We start from the raw sequence: 16293 nt of genomic DNA, 5'->3' as shown, positions 1-16293 counted from the left end.
TTCCAAATTCAGTCAATGAAGCCACAAAGTAGCAGAGAGCAAGAGGAAGTTTAGAAAAGACTCTAGTAATGAGAAGAAAATGAACGTAAGTATTTGAGCAGGGTACAGGGAGGGTAAAATTTTGTTATCATCTTCTACTGAGAATCAGGATTTTCTTCAGTCTCTTTCTCGTTCTTAGTGTTGCTATCTGAGATGTGGTGCACTCAAGCACCCTTCATGGCACATCTCAGTGCAGCCTCCAAGGCATGTAAAGGTCTGCACATGCCATATCTGAATTCCTCTTCAGTCCTTCTTGTAACCTCTACTTGGACAAATTAAAGAAGTGCTAGTCTCTCCTAAACCTGCAATCACCTTTTTACTTTGGGCCCAGACCTGAAGATAGTTAATAAACATACTGGGCTTGGGTTGTGGCTCAGTGCTACTGTGCTCACCTAGCATGTGTGTGGCCCTGGATTCAATCCTTATCACCACATATAAATAAATAAATAAATGGTATTGTGTCCCCCTCCAAAAATAAATATACTGCATGAATGGTGAGTTAAAAATGAACACATAATGGACAGCAAGGCTGAGCTGATAAAACATTTTTCAGATTATTTAACCCTTTACTCATTGGTTGAACAGGGATACCAGGGTTCTATCTCCCATTCTTCTCTCTTCCTAGCATCCACATTCCACATGAATGACTGCTGTCATACTGTGTGGACCCCATCTTCAATACCAATGAGAGCATGCCACTAGACAAGGTAACAGTCAACTGCATCTGTACTGATAAGCCAAAATTTGTAACTTCTTACCAAGTGTTTAATTATTTTATGGATAGAGAAACTTCTAATTGAAGTGTTTTCCACAGTACTCAACAGCTATAGCAACGTCCTGGTTATTCAAGTAAGAAATATTCAGTTCCTAATATATTCTTCTTTCTTATACCACGTCCTAGTGGTTAACAGGTTATGAAGATTTCATCTTAGAACAGAGCTCCCATGAATCTCCCCATCCTGTTTTCCCTTCTCATTGCTTCTGTATGGACAAATTAATTTCATAAGCAACCTTTTACAAATCCCCAGTAATGAAATATAATATTTATTAATTTACATATATAAATAATTGCTGGGAATTCGACTGAGGACCTCTCATATGCTAAACAAGCACTTTACCACTGTGGAATATTCCCAGGCACCTTCACTCAATTTTATAGACTCAACTCACAGTGCAATAGAAGTGCCAATTAATTTCCCAAATACTGAGTTTCAATTTTGGGGATTTATATTTTGGTACAAATACAGCATAAGCTTGGCTCTTCACATTCACAACACTGTATTCTTTCTTCCCTATATTGCATAATTCTAAAGTGTCAAAGAACATGCTAATACTGATGAAATTGTTTCTATATGCAACTTATCACACAGGCACTCCAGGCAAAGAAATGTATCAAATGATATTGGGAAACTCTGTGGCCTTCAACACTTAGGATCCTAAAGAGTTACCTTTGACCAGAAGGTGGCGAGGATGAGCTATGCAGGGCATTCCATTGTGTTTCTCACAGATGGCTGAGCCAATAGCCTCAGGTCTAACAGAGGCTGAGCTGCCTCCTGTGTTCCCCAAGGATGTCTTAAACCTGGTGGTCTCAGGGCCTAGTGATAGCTCCCAAGCAGGATCCTGTGCAAGGTTTCCAATAGCTGCTCTGTCTATGACATTTACTATGGTGAATCTCAGAATGAGAATCTCCCTCAGCATGCTTTCCACTTATAAATTAGAGATAAGATGTGCTCTGAGAAATCAGGAAGGGAGAAGTTTAATTTACCTGAATTGTCACTTATTTTCCCTGAAATCAGCAGAGAGAATAAGAAAAGTCTGAGGTAACAAAATCCCTCTGTGGGAAAAAAAATGGCCTTTACCCTCATTCCTCTTGCTACTCTCTCATTACACAGGTAGGGATATGTTTCAGAGTATCAGGAGCACTCACAATCTATATCAATTCTTCTACTTCAGATGACCAATATCTTAAATATGATTTCCACTCCAGAAACTATATTGTCTCTGTTTTCAGGTTCTCTGCCGAGCTTCTGCTGACTCAGCCACCCTCCCATTCTGCACCCCCTGAAGCATCTGTGAGATTCATCTGCACCCTGAGCAATGTCTTCAGTGTTGCTGAAAAATGCATAGTTGTACCAGGCCAAGATGGGGAACTATTCTAGATTTTTCCTGAGATACTACTAAGATTTGGATATTCTACATGGCTCTGGGGTTCCTGGATTCTTCTCTGGATCCAAAGGTGTCCCAATCAATTCATCCTTTTTTGTCATTTCTGGGCTGCAATGTGAGAATGAGGCTGGCTATTACTGTGTCATTGGCCATGTTAATGCTTCTCACAGTAACATAGGCAGATGGGGAATTGGTATAAAAAATGGGTTTTGGACTATAACTCTTCATCAATTTCAAATTAATATGTTTTACCCTAAATATGAATTTAAGTAAGTTCTGGGTCACAATATCTGTCCACTAATTTTTCTAATCAAAGTTTCTGAAATCTTAGGAAAACTGACAATAACACCAAAATAAATATAATATCCAACCTTTTTCTTGTGATCCATATGGTGATCTGATTTTAAAACAATATCCTGTAGATTTAAATTTTATTCTCTTTAAAAAATTAATTTTATTCTTTGCCAAGGGCAAGAACCCTTCCAGGAGGTGGACATTCCTCTATAGCATAAGCTTTACTTTTCAAGGATTCAGAGAAGATATTACCTAATTTTTCTCCTGTTTTTGTGCTAAGGGCTGTTACAGTCTCTCAGGATTGAGACACTGAGATATGAAATGCTTTGTGAGGATGAAGGATGAAGAAATTTCAACACAAGGATGGCTTGGCTCCCTTTCTGGGTTTCTGCACATTCAATTTTGATGTCAAGGATTGAATATTAGGCATTGGGGTAGGGAAGCAGTAAGGAGGTGATGACTGAAGCCAGCATACTTTCTTGAGGGATGTGACTGAAGGTGAGGCTCCACCTTTGATTACAAAACTCTTGAGAGTCCTCCTGAAAAGTTCAGTGAAGTAAGTCCCAAGGATAACACTCTTCTCCATGTGACACCTCTCAATATAATGTTGACTTTCATAGGTAGTTTTTTTCTGGCCTCATAAGACCTGACTTCTTTCCTCTAATACCCATTGGTGCTTTTCAAAATTCCAGAGTTTAGGATTGTATTGTTGACCTTCAGGGAGCAGCATTTTCCCCACATATACATATATGTGTAACTATACCTGTAAGTCACATGATGTGCCTCAGATCCTGAGACCATTTTGTTTTACACAGGGAGCTATAGAAACATTGGAGGTTACTGTGGCTATTGGTATCTAGGATTTCCTGGAAGAAGTTCTAGCTATGTGACCTCAGATATGAGTGCTCATTAATCAAGGATTCATTCCTAAACTTAGGCCCAAGTTTTGTCAGTAGGGCCTCATTGAGTACCACTAGGTTCCAGCCTGAAGATCAGGCTTAAAATAGAAAAGTATGATTAACAGTTTCCACCTCACAAACATACACTTTTCCTCATTCCCATTTGGCTACATCATCAATGTAACAATGATCTCCACTCTAGGGTGAATTGAGACAAAATCACCACTCACCCTGTTTGCCCCATCATGAACAATCCACACTCCTGTGTTGCTTCTTCAACCCACTTCATGTCTCCTGATTGTTTCCAGGCTGTGCCAATCTTTTCCTGACTCTGAAACATAGGGAAGCTGTGCTTCATTTTTTCATCAGACTACATTCTGATGTGACTTTGGATTCCCTGATGAAGAATGAAATCTCTCTTCTAAGTAAATAACTCTCAGACCCTCCAATGGTCTTTTCCCTGTTAGACCTCAAAAGTTATGCTTTACCCTCAATATTCCTCAAGTGGAAGGGTGTTTTATAAATATGAGGTTTTATTAGACATAGACTTTAAAAACCTACCAACATGTAAATCCATGGAGGTATTCACAAATGAACCTGATTGGGAACTTTTTCTCTGATACAAAAATTTGCAAGGAGTGTTAGTTGAGCAGTTGTAGAAAAACCAATATAAAAGTAACTTATATTTATAGCAACACTATTTTATATACATACTTATTTGTAAAAAATGTAAAACTAGAAAAAGATAACTGACATACATCAGAGTCAAATAAGATTGTGTTTTTTTAAAAGTAGACATTCAGGGGCAAATTAGAGAACAGAGATGCAAGTCAAAATAGAAAACATTCATTCCCTGACAATATTATATTCTCAAAAGGAAAACAGACATCTGAAGCCAAGGCCTATAGAATGGAGTGAGGCAGAAAACAACAGGAGACACTTAGAAAAGCAGCAACCTGAAAAAAGTAAATCTGTAAAAGGAACACAGGCAGAGTTATTAACACTTATGGCCTCTCCTTAGCTTTCAGTTTTAAATTTCTTTTAACAGTTCTTTGGAATAACCCAAAGAACCTGGCTGAAGCAAAGTCAAACATCAGATATTCCTGAAATATATGGGACCATAAAAAGTGTATTTAGAGTTCAGGAAATCATTGGAAACCTAAAAAATAAAATGTCTCAATAAAATAGAGATGGTGGTTTTATCGTCAGGGAAATAAAATCAGAAAGGTCCATTTACTATAGTCCAGTTGTCATTTTAGAGTCTCTGCCAAATTATGAGGGGTTTGAAGACAGAGCATCAAAGGCCAATAGGGGGTGATGTTGGACTACTTATGACAGGACAGGGCTCTGCACCAGACCATGTCACAAAGGGACATACTGTTTTCCCACATCTGTGCAGAAGGTGTCCTTACCAAACTGTGATTTTCTTGCTCTTGCAGGGTCTGACCCACACCCTTGCTTTCTATTGCATCCTCCCATCCTCATGGATTGTTTAATTGTGTTTTCCTGGCAGAATGGAAGAATGTTCACAGAACAGGAAGAAATTTCAGGGGAGAAACAAATAAGGAGATTGTCTGGAGAGAAACTGAGAAGAAATCATACAAAAGTATATCTCAGTAATGAAATAAGAAATCATGAAGCCCCTTGAAACACCAAACAACAAATAACCCAATCAATAAATGGGCCAAGGACCTGAAGAGACACCTCTCAGAAGATGCTGTAAAATCAATCAAGAAATACATGAAAAAATATTCATCATCACTAGCAATTAGAGAAATGAAAATCTAAACCACTCTAAGATTTCATCTCATTCCAGTCAAAATGGCAGTTATTATGCATACAAACAACAATAAGTGTTGGCACATATGTGGGGGAAAAGGCACATTCATACACTGCTGGTGGTACTGCAGACTAGTATAGACAGTATGAAAAGCAGTATGGAGATTTCATGGAAAATTGAGAATGGAACCACCATTTTACCCAGCTATCCTTCTCCTCAGTCTATACCTAAAGGACTTAAAAACAGCATACTGGATAGTAGAGGATAGGAAAGGCAGCAGAACACAACAGACACTAGTATGGCAATATGTAAATCAATGGATGTGTAACTGATGTGATTCTGCAATCTGTATATGGGGTAAAAATGGGAGTTCATAACCCACTTGAATCAAAGTGTGAAATATTATATATCAAGACCTATGTAATGTTTTGAACAACCAACAATAAAAAATTAGAAAAAAAAACAGCATACTACATGGACACAGCCACATCAGTGTTTATAGCACCACAATTCAAAGTAGCTAAACTGTGGATCCAAACTAGATGCCTTTTAGTAGATGAATGCACAAAAAATGTGAGATATATTCATAATTGAATTTTACTCAGCAATAAAAGAGAATAAAATCATGGCATTTGTATGTAAATGGATGGCATTGGAGAAGACAATGCTAAGTGAAATTAGCCAATTTCCACAAAAATTGTCAAATGTTTTCTTTGACATAAGGAAGCTGATTCATAGTGGGATAGGGAGCAGGAGCATGGGAGGAATAGATGAACTCTAGATAGGGCAGAGGTATTGGAGGGGAAGGAAGTGGGTATGGGGTAATTAATGATGGTGGAATATCATAATGATTACTATCAAAAGTTCATGTATGAAGACACAAATTGGTATGAATATACTATGTATACAATCAGAGATATGAAAAATTGTGCTCTATATATGTAATAAGAAATGTAATGCATTCCTCTGTCATATATAAATTTTAAAAATTACGTAAAAATAAGAAATCAGCAAGCCTATTGAATTTATATACCCCAAACAAACAAACAAACAAAACAACAAAGAAAACACAAGGTACATATAAAGTAAAGAGAGATTTATTTTGGCTCATGGATATGGAGATTTAAGCCTGAGATTTTTAGTGCCATATGTTTGTGACACTGTGAGGGTTTGAAAAAATGGGACTCATGAGCCATAGTGAATGGTCACATCATAATCCAGGAAATTGAGAGAGGGCCGACAAAGTGGTATTAAACCACCATTTTATAGACATGACGCCAATGAACTATGGCTCTCTCATAAGGTCCTACCACCTCTCAGAAGATACTATTACCAGGTAGTACCTCCTTGTATTACCACCCTAGGAAAAAGTCTGTATATATGGAACTTTGGCAGATACTTAAATTAAACCCACAGTTTACCAGTATGTTAGTTAGTTGAATTCATGTAGCCTGAGAAAGACTTACCTTGATGAACAGGAAGGATTTGGGCTGAAAATAGGACATGTTTTTGTTTCTTGAGGACTATGAAAGATGCTGAACATGAACTTTGAGGGTGGGTAGGTATGAGACTTATGAGACAATGTCAGATGTCACAATCAGAGAGATTGCATTTAAGCTCTCAGCATTGGGACTTGAGTCACTGTAGGGGAGAATGATGAAATCGCTGGACACACTTCAGTGGGACTTCAATGGGACTAATAAATATGGTTTTCCTCAGTGTGCAGCATATATACTTTAGTGATAAAATACACAGCTCAATTTAAACTCTTACCTTGATCAAGCAGTATCACCTACATCCACAATGGTGCTGCTTTTGTTTTGCTGAAATGAGCTCTTGGTACCCTGAGATTTTCTCTTTTCCTAAGCTTCATATTCCTCCTTTTGCCTTTGGATCCTCAATATCTAGTGGACATTCTAGGAAAAAAAACTGTTGATTTATGGTACCTTGGGAATGTCTGAGAGAACTTCAGAGGTAGCACAGGACTCACCGCAGAGTTTAGGATTACTTTCTGGACATTATGATTTCCTAATTCATCTATATTTTCATCTGTGATAAATACTTGAACCCATATGTTTTCCTGGTTTTTTTTGCATCTGAAGAATTTGTTGTCATTTTTTCTTTCAGTGGGTTTTAATGTAAAAGTTAAAAACTGACATAATTAGAATTTTAAGTATTAAAATTAGCATTTATATTTCTTTTTCACTTAAATTTCAGATCATCTTCTTTCTCTTAGTATTTTCACACACACACACACAATCAAATGTATGGATAGTAATTATGAGATACATTTGACCACTGGTCATAACATACTTTAATATGAATATTTTTCCAAATATGAGTGGATCTCTTAAAAATGTAAAAAGCATGAATGAATTTGAAGGAAACAATAATATCAATGAAACTTTCATAAAATAATTATGAAGAATTTAGAAATTATATTTTATTTTGGAGATATGAACACCAGTTTTTAGAACAAAATCTAATTCACAAAGGATTTAAAGGAGTTTTATTTCTGAACTTCCCAATTATCCTCATCTAGCATCTCTAATCATCATCAAAAGTGAAAGTGTACTAAAATGGTAGAGATGTTCATACTAATTTGGTTATAAATATTCTTAATTTTATTTCTAAGTATGATGAACATGGTTTTTTTTATTCATTTTTTTTATATTGGGAAGGATATCCGACTTTCTCTTAAATTCTGCAGTTTTACTAGTGCTAAAGCCATATAACTGATGACTTCTTATGTGAAGGCAGGTGGCATCACAAGCCTTATGCTCTTGCTGTCTGTGTCTGCAATCTCAATCTTTGGCTCTACTGAGGCTGCTTGAGAGAGTCTCCAGGATTCAGTCTGCGGGTGCCCCTGTGTCTGGTAACTGACCAGGAAGCTCCTCATAAACCTGGATCCAGAGTATGAAAATGTAATCTATGGTGAGGAAAAAGGGATTTACAGTTAAGTCAAGTGGGACAATACTCATCTCTGAACAAGAAAGAAATGTTCACTGGGAAGAACTGGGTTTGCAATAAAATAGAGGAACTAGGTAGACATGGAGAATTCACCCTTGTTTTTATTTCATCTCTGACTTTCAAGAGATGAAATTTATGCTTGAGTCGAAGGAGTGTATGGATCCTGATCTGGGGAAAGGCATCAACTAAAACTCATATGTGTCAGGCCCCCTGTACTCACTGGTCTATGTGAGCTGCCAGCTTCTGCTTCTTCCATGATCTCCTCCAGGGGATATCAGGCTGAATTCTGGGGAAGAAAGAGAAATGAAGGTTGCTTAGCATGGGTCTAAAGAGGCATTAAAATTCCAAACTCAAAGTGGGAAGTGTAATGACATTATGTGCTTGTGAGAATCCCCACCATGGCCTGGATGATGTTTATATTAACTTTTCTTATGGTTCAGTTCAGATGAGGGTAACTGCATCCTTGGAATCCTTACAACAAGCAGTCTCTCAAGGGGACCATTTATTCATAACAATAACTATATGTCTTATTGCTTTTAGTATTGGATTCTCAGACCATTGTGATCCAGGTGCCCTTATTCTCTGTGTCTCCAGGTGGGACAGGGACACTCACCTGTGGCCTTTGCTCCAAGTCAGTCTCCACAAGTCCCTACCCTAACTGGTACTAGCAGACACCAGGACATGCTTCCCAATGAATTATCTATAGTGAAAACTCCTACCCATATGGAGTCCCTGATCTATTCTCTGTTTTTTTTTCCCTTGGAAATAATGCCATCCTCATCATCATCTTTGCTCAGACACTCGATGAGGCTAATTATTACAGTGCACTCTATATGGGTATTGGTATTCACATAGTGATGTAAACCCATGGGGAAGTATTACCAAAATATCTTCATGTGTTCAGATGTCTCTAATTTACACGATGAAAAGATGTTTATAGGGTGAAAATGTTCAACACTTTCATTGGAGATGAGGCTATTACTCCTACCAGTGGTCCACGCCATGTGCCTCATCCTCTCCCTCCCAGTATGTGTCCATTTCTCAGTGTTCCTCCTCCTACTCTAGGCTTCCACTTTCCCTTTCAGTTTGCACAAGGAGCAGAGGAGTTAATTTTCACGTAGGTAACTGTCAGGAAGATTCAGGGTATGCCCTGTACCTTTGAGACTCTTTTCATTCAGAATATTAACAAATGATGGTTAGTCTTTTCTTATATATTGATTTGATTATGGAGATCAAATTAGTACTAATTTGCTTTTAAATTTTAAAAGCAAAAGTGCTTTTATAAAATTTTCATGATTCTAACAATACAATGTTGCTTTTATAATTATGTTATAAACTTATTTGTTGGGATTTATGAATAATATTCAATCAAAATCACCATCCATGTCTAAATTATTGCCATTTTAAAAATTTCAAGTCATTGCAAAGAAAAATGATCTGAATTCAAACTGCAGCCAAAAGATAGCAGGTATTTCTGAAAAACTTCCTTGTAAGCATATTTTCAGAGGATCATATGAATACCTAGTATTTACATAACTAGAAACTATCATACAAAACTGACTTCTGTACACTCTCTCAGCATCCACTGGGATGACTTTTCTGTTGAAGAACATTAAGGTGTAGGACTGAAGGTTGTACAGGGACATGAATGGGCCCTACTGCACTCAATACTGGCTGAGCAGGTGAAAAAGAATTGTGTGAAAATTCAGTTTGAGTTAGTTTTCTGCTTTATCCATAGAAAATGATATTATAAGCTGTTATATTGAGGTAATGCACAACAAGAGGGAAAGGAAACACTATGTAGGTAAGGTCCTGGTATGTATTTATTATTGCTACATAATGTTGCTTTTATTAACTCTTAAAAATCCAGGTTTAACTTTTTGTGCTTTACATAATAATATACCTGCTAAAAATACCTCATAAGAATGAATGAAAATTAACACCAGCATAATCCAAAAGCACAATTTCTACTATATATTTGCTAGTTCTGAAAATGGTACTTTGTTGGAGTCCTCCCTCAGTCTTCAAGTATTGAACTTCCTGGCAAACCTGAAGTGTTTCCCTCACTGTAGAGAATGCATTAAGTGGATTCTGTGGTATCCCCATGTTGTCCCTATTCTAGCTGATGTGCATAACATTCTGGGAGAAACAGTTCAGAGGGAAGTATGTGTGCCCAAAGGATGCTGATTCATGGTGAGGACCTGTGGTTGCATAAATGTAACCGCAGGACACATGATTCCTTAAATGCCTTCAGTAGCAGGGTAAACATGAAGTGATAATAGAAAATCATAAAATAATATATTTATATTCCAGTGACTACTTTAGATGTGATCTATTTATTATTATTTTTTTATTTTTTTTATTGTTGGTTGTTCAAAACATTACATAGTTCTTGACATATCATATTTCACACTTTGATTCAAGTGGGATATGAACTCCCATTTTTACCCTGTATACAGATTGCAGAATCATATCAGTTACACATCCATTGATTTACATGTTGCCATACTAGTGTCTGTTGTATTCTGCTGCCTTTCCTATCCTCTACTATCCCCCCTCCCCTCCCCTCCCCTCCCCTCCCCTCTTCTCTCTCTACCCCCTCTACTGTCATTCATTTCTCCCCCTTGTATTATTTTTCCCTTTCCCCTCACTTCCTCTTGTATGTAATTTTGTATAACCCTGAGGGTCTCCTTCCATTTCCATGCAATTTCCCTTCTCTCTCCCTTTCCCTCCCACCTCTCATCCCTGTTTAATGTTAATCTTCTTCTCATGCTCTTTGTCCCTACTCTGTTCCCAGTTACTCTCCTTATATCAAAGAAGATATTTGGCATTTGTTTTTTAGGGATTGGCTAGCTTCACTTAGCATAATCTGCTCTAATGTCATCCATTTCCCTGCAAATTCTATGATTTTGTCATTTTTTAATGCAGAGTAATACTCCATTGTGTATAAATGCCACATTTTTTTTAATCCATTCATCTATTGAAGGGCATCTAGGTTGGTTCCACAGTCTTTAATTTCTTTCGTCTGTCTAATTGCTCTGGCCAGTGTTTCCAGAACTATGTTGAACAGAAGTGGAGAGAGAGGGCATCCCTGTCTTGTTCCATATTTTAGAGGGAATGCCTTCAGTTTTTATGCATTCAGAATGATGCTAGCCTGAGGCTTAGCATAGATTGCTTTTACAATATTGAGGTATGTTCCTGTTATCCCTAGTTTTTCTAGAGTTTTGAACATAAAGGGATGCTGTACTTTGTCGAAAGCTTTTTCCGCATCTATCGAGATGATCATATGATTCTTATTTTTAAGTCTATTGATGTGGTGAATAACATTTATTGATTTCCGTATATTGAACCATCCTTGCATCCCAGGGATGAATCCTACTTGATCATGGTGCACAATTTTTTTGATATGTTTTTGTATCCGAGTGGCCAGAATTTTATTGAGGATTTTTGCATCTAGGTTCATTAGAGATATAGGTCTGTAGTTTTCTTTCTTTGAAGTGTCTTTGTCTGGTTTAGGTATCAGGGTGATGTTGGCCTCGTAGAATGAATTTGGAAGTTCTCCCTCTTTTTCTATTTCCTGAAGTAGCTTGAAAAGTATTGGTATTAGTTCTTCTTTAAAGGTTTTGTAAAATTCTGCTGTATACCCATCCGGTCCTGGGCTTTTCTTAGTTGGTAGTCTTTTTATGGTTTCTTCTATTTCCTCAATTGATATTGGTCTGTTTAGGTTTTCTATATCCTCCTGAATCAATCTGGGCAGATCATATGACTTAATAAATTTATCTATGCCTTCACTATCTTCTAATTTATTGGAGTATAAGGATTCAAAATAGTTTTTGATTATCTTCTGTATTTCTGAAGTGTCTGTTGTGATATTGCCTTTTTCATCCCATATGCTAGTAATTTGAGTTCTCTCTCTCTTCTTCTCTTCGCTTGCATGGCTAAAGGTCTGTCGATTTTGTTTATTTTTTCAAAGAACCAACTTTTAGTTTTGTCAATTTTTTCAATTGTTTCTTTTGTTTCGATTTCATTAATTTCAGCTCTGATTTTAATTATTTCTTGCCTTCTACTTCTTTTGCTGTTATTTTGGTCTTCTTTTTCAAGGATTTTGAGATGAAGTATGAGATCATTTATTTGTTGGTTTTTTCTTTTTTTAAGGAATGAACTCCAAGCAATGAATTTTCCTCTTAGAACTGCTTTCAATGTGTCCCATAGATTCCGATATGTTGTGTCTGTGTTTTCATTTATCTCTAAGAATTTTTTAATTTCCTCCTTGATGTCTTCTATAACCTATTGATCATTCAGTAACCTATTGTTCATTCTCCAAGTGATGTATGCTTTTTCCTTCCTTCTTTTATTGTTGATTTTCAGTTTCATTCCATTATGATCAGATAAGATGCATGGTATTATCTCTACTCCTTTATATTGTCTAAGAGTTGCCCTGTGACATAATATATGATCTATTTTTGAGAAGGATCCATGTGCTGCTGAGAAAAAAGTGTAACTGCTTGATGTTGGGTGGTATACTCTATATATGTCAATTAGGTCTGGGTTATTAATAGTGTTATTGAGTTCTATAGTTTCCTTATTCAACTTTTGTTTGGAAGATCTGTCCAGTGGCGAGAGAGGTGTGTTGAAGTCTCCCATGATTATGGTATGGTGGTCTATTAGACTCTTGAACTTGAGAAGAGTTTGTTTGACGAACATAGCTGCACCATTGTTTGGGGCATAAATATTTATGATTGTTATGTCTTGTTGGTGTATGGTTCCCTTAAGCAGTATGTAGTGTCCCTCTTTATCCCTTTTGATTAACTTTGGCTTGAAATCTATTTTATTTGATATGAGTATGGACACTCCTGCTTGTTTCCGAAGTCCATATGAGTGATATGATGTTTCCCAACCTTTCACCTTCAGCCTATGTATGTCTTTTCCTATCAAATGCGTCTCCTGTAGACAGCATATTGTTGGGTCTTGTTTTGTGATCCATTCTACTAGCCTGTGTCTCTTAATTGGTGAGTTTAAGCCATTAACATTTAGGGTTATTATTGAGATATGGGTTGTTCTTCCAGCCATATTTGTTTATTTCTGTTACTAAACATGGTTTGTTTTCCTCTTTGATTATCCCCCCCCCTTTACTGTCCTACCTCCCACTGTTGGTTTTCATTGTTATTTTCCATTTCCTCTTCCTGTAATGTTTTGCCAAGGATGTTTTGAAGAGATGGTTTTCTAGCTGCGAATTCTTTAAACTTTTGTTTATTGTGGAAGGTTTTAATTTCATCTTCCATCCTGAAGCTTAATTTCGCTGGATACACAATTCTTGGTTGGAACCCATTTTCTTTCAGTGTTTGAAATATGTTATTCCAGGATCTTCTAGCTTTCAGAGTCTGTGTTGAAAGATCAGCTGTTATCCTGATTGGCTTACCCCTAAATGTAATCTGCTTCCTTTCTCTTGTAGCTTTTAAAATTCTCTCCTTATTCTGTATGTTGGGCATCTTCATTATAATGTGTCTAGGTGTGGATCTCTTATGATTTTGCACATTCAGCGTCCTGTAGGCTTCTAGGATTTGGGATTCTGTCTCATTCTTCAAGTCTGGGAAGTTTTCTCGTATTATTTCATTGAATAGACTGCTCATTCCTTTGGTTTGGAGCTCTGTACCTTCCTGTATCCCAATGACTCTTAAGTTTGGTCTCTTAATGTTATCCCATATTTCTTGGATGTTCTGCTCATTGTTTCTTAACAGTCTTGCTGAGCTGTCTATGTTCTTTTCCAGTTGAAATACTTTGTCTTCATTGTCTGATGTTCTATCTTCTAAGTGTTCTACTCTGCTGGTAGTATTCTCCATTGAGTTTTTAAGTTGGTTTATTGCTTCCTGCATTTCTAGGATTTCTGTTTGTTTGGTTTTTATAACCTCTATCTCCCTGTATAGTTGATCCTTTGCTTCCTGGATTTGTTTGCCTAATTCATTGTCGAAGTGATCTTTCATTGTCTGATTTTGCTGTTTAATGTCTTCCTTGATACTCCAGGTCATCTGAAGCATGTATATCCTGAATTCTTTATCTGACATTCCATCTGCTGCAGCTGTTACCTCTTCTAAAGTTGCGTTGACCTGCATTGCTTGTGGTCCTTTCTTTCCTTTTCTTTTCATACTGCTTGCGTATATTTCCTGCAGGCACGGGCGGCGGCTCTGCTCTCTCCTTATTCCAATTGGGGTGTCGTGGCTACCACGCCGGCAGGTCACTGGGCCTGTTCTGGGAGCTGGCGGCGGCTCTGTTCTGCCCCTACTCCAATTGGGGTGACGAGTGTACCACGCCGGCAGGCCACCGGGCCTGATCCACTGGTCGGTTGCAGGTTTGCCTACCCTGCAGGCGCGGGCGGCGGCTCTACTCTGCCCCTACTCCAAATGGGGTGACGTGTCTGTCGTACTGGCAGGCCACTGGGCCTGTCCCGCTGGTCGGTCGCAGATCTGCCCACCTTTCGGGCACGGGTGGAGGCTCTGCTCTGCCCCTACTCCAATTGGGGTGTCGTGACTACCCCGCCTGCAGGACGCTGGGCCTGTTCCTGGCACGGGCGGCAACTCTGTTCTACCCCTACTCCAATTAGGGTGGTGTGTGTACCACGCCGGCAGGCTCCTGGGCCTGATCCACCGGTCTGTTGCAGGTCTGCCTACCTTGGAGGCGCGGGCGGCGGATCTGCCCTGCCCCTCCTACCATGCCTGCGGACCCCTGGGCCTGATCTGCAGGTTGGTCACAGGTCTGCTCACCCTGCAGGCACGGGTGGCGGTTCCGCTCCGCCCCCACTCCAATTGGGGTCACGTGGCCACCACACCGGCAGGGCCTGATCTGGGCGTGGGAGAAGGATCTGCTCTGCCCCTACTCCAGTTGGGGTGACTTGTGTACCACACTGGCAGGCCACTGGGCCTGACCCGCCAGGCTGTCACAGGTCTGTTTACCTTGCAAGCGTGAATGGCGGCTCTGCCCTGCCCCTCCTACCACGCCCATGTACCACTGGGTCGCGGGTCTGCCCACCTTGCGGGTGCGGGTGGCGGCTCCGCTCCACCCCCTCTCCAATTGGGGTCATGCGGTCACCACGCTGGCGAGCTGCTGGGCCTGCTCCGGGCGCTGGTGGCGGCCCAGCTCCTCCCCTCTGGCTCGAGGACAAATTGAGGAGACTCAGGTATCTGTGCCTCACCACCCCCTACCAGGAGACCAACTGTTTCTGTCGCTGCTGGTATTGATGAAGTTCTCTCCTCCGCCGCTTTCTGATGACATCAGATCTCTGCCATGTTGGTATCCTATGCGAATGGCAGCATTTCGTTCCCCTTGCCGGGCAACCAAAGCAACGGGTGAGTCCTGACCGGCCCTCAGCAGGACCCGGACCGAGAAGCAGTTTCCGCGGGCTCCTAGACCCGGGCCAGGGAAGTTCCAGGAGCCGGAACTCGGCCGCTCCGTGCTCGGTGTAAGCTCCTATAAGAGTAGGCTCCAAGAAGCAGTCCCCGCGGGCTCAGTTCTGGGAGCCGGAATTCGGCCGCTTAGTGCTTGGTGTATGCTCTGATAGGAGCAGGGTCCAAGAAGCAGCCTCCGCAGGCTCCGCAGCCCTGGGCTAGGGCGGTTCCAGGAGCCGGAACTCGGCCGCCCAGCCTTCGGTGTTCGCTCCGATAAGATCAGGTTCTAAGAATCACCCAGGCACTGAACCCTAGCAATCTGTCTGCAAGCCGCAGGCGAATGGCAGCCTGAAATTTCCTGTTCTATGGCTGAATGAGCTTCAGTCAGTGGAAAACAGGGATGGTGACGTCAGCTTTCCAACATGGTGGCTGCTGGCCTCCTCTGTGGTCTTACCGGTGTGGAGAACCGAGATGGACTGCTTCCTTCCCCCGTGTGGAACCCAGAATTCAGCCCTGAGTACGGTGCTTGCACGGCTTGCAGAAACTGCAGCGCTGTATCCCTGCATCGCTATCTCCTCGTTTCCCAGCGTGCGCTGCAGACTCTAGCCGCGGGGCGATTTGCTGAATAAGCAGTGTTACCCTCCGTGCGACAAACCTCTCGCGTTTGAGTCCCCGTAGCCAATCCTCGTGCTATGGAAATCCTTCCTCCAGGTTCCAGAGCACCCCATTATTGCTGGAAATTCCTAACAAGATAGCCTTTAGCCGT

This window comes from Marmota monax, unplaced genomic scaffold, assembly GCF_021218885.2.
Source record: "Marmota monax isolate L192 unplaced genomic scaffold, Marmota_monax_Labrador192_F-V1.1 WCK01_AAM20220418_F8-fsc00813, whole genome shotgun sequence".
In the NCBI taxonomy this organism is placed as follows: Eukaryota; Metazoa; Chordata; class Mammalia; order Rodentia; family Sciuridae; genus Marmota; species Marmota monax.
The sequence above is the reverse complement of the archived record's forward strand: the minus strand, read 5'-3'. Positions refer to the sequence as shown.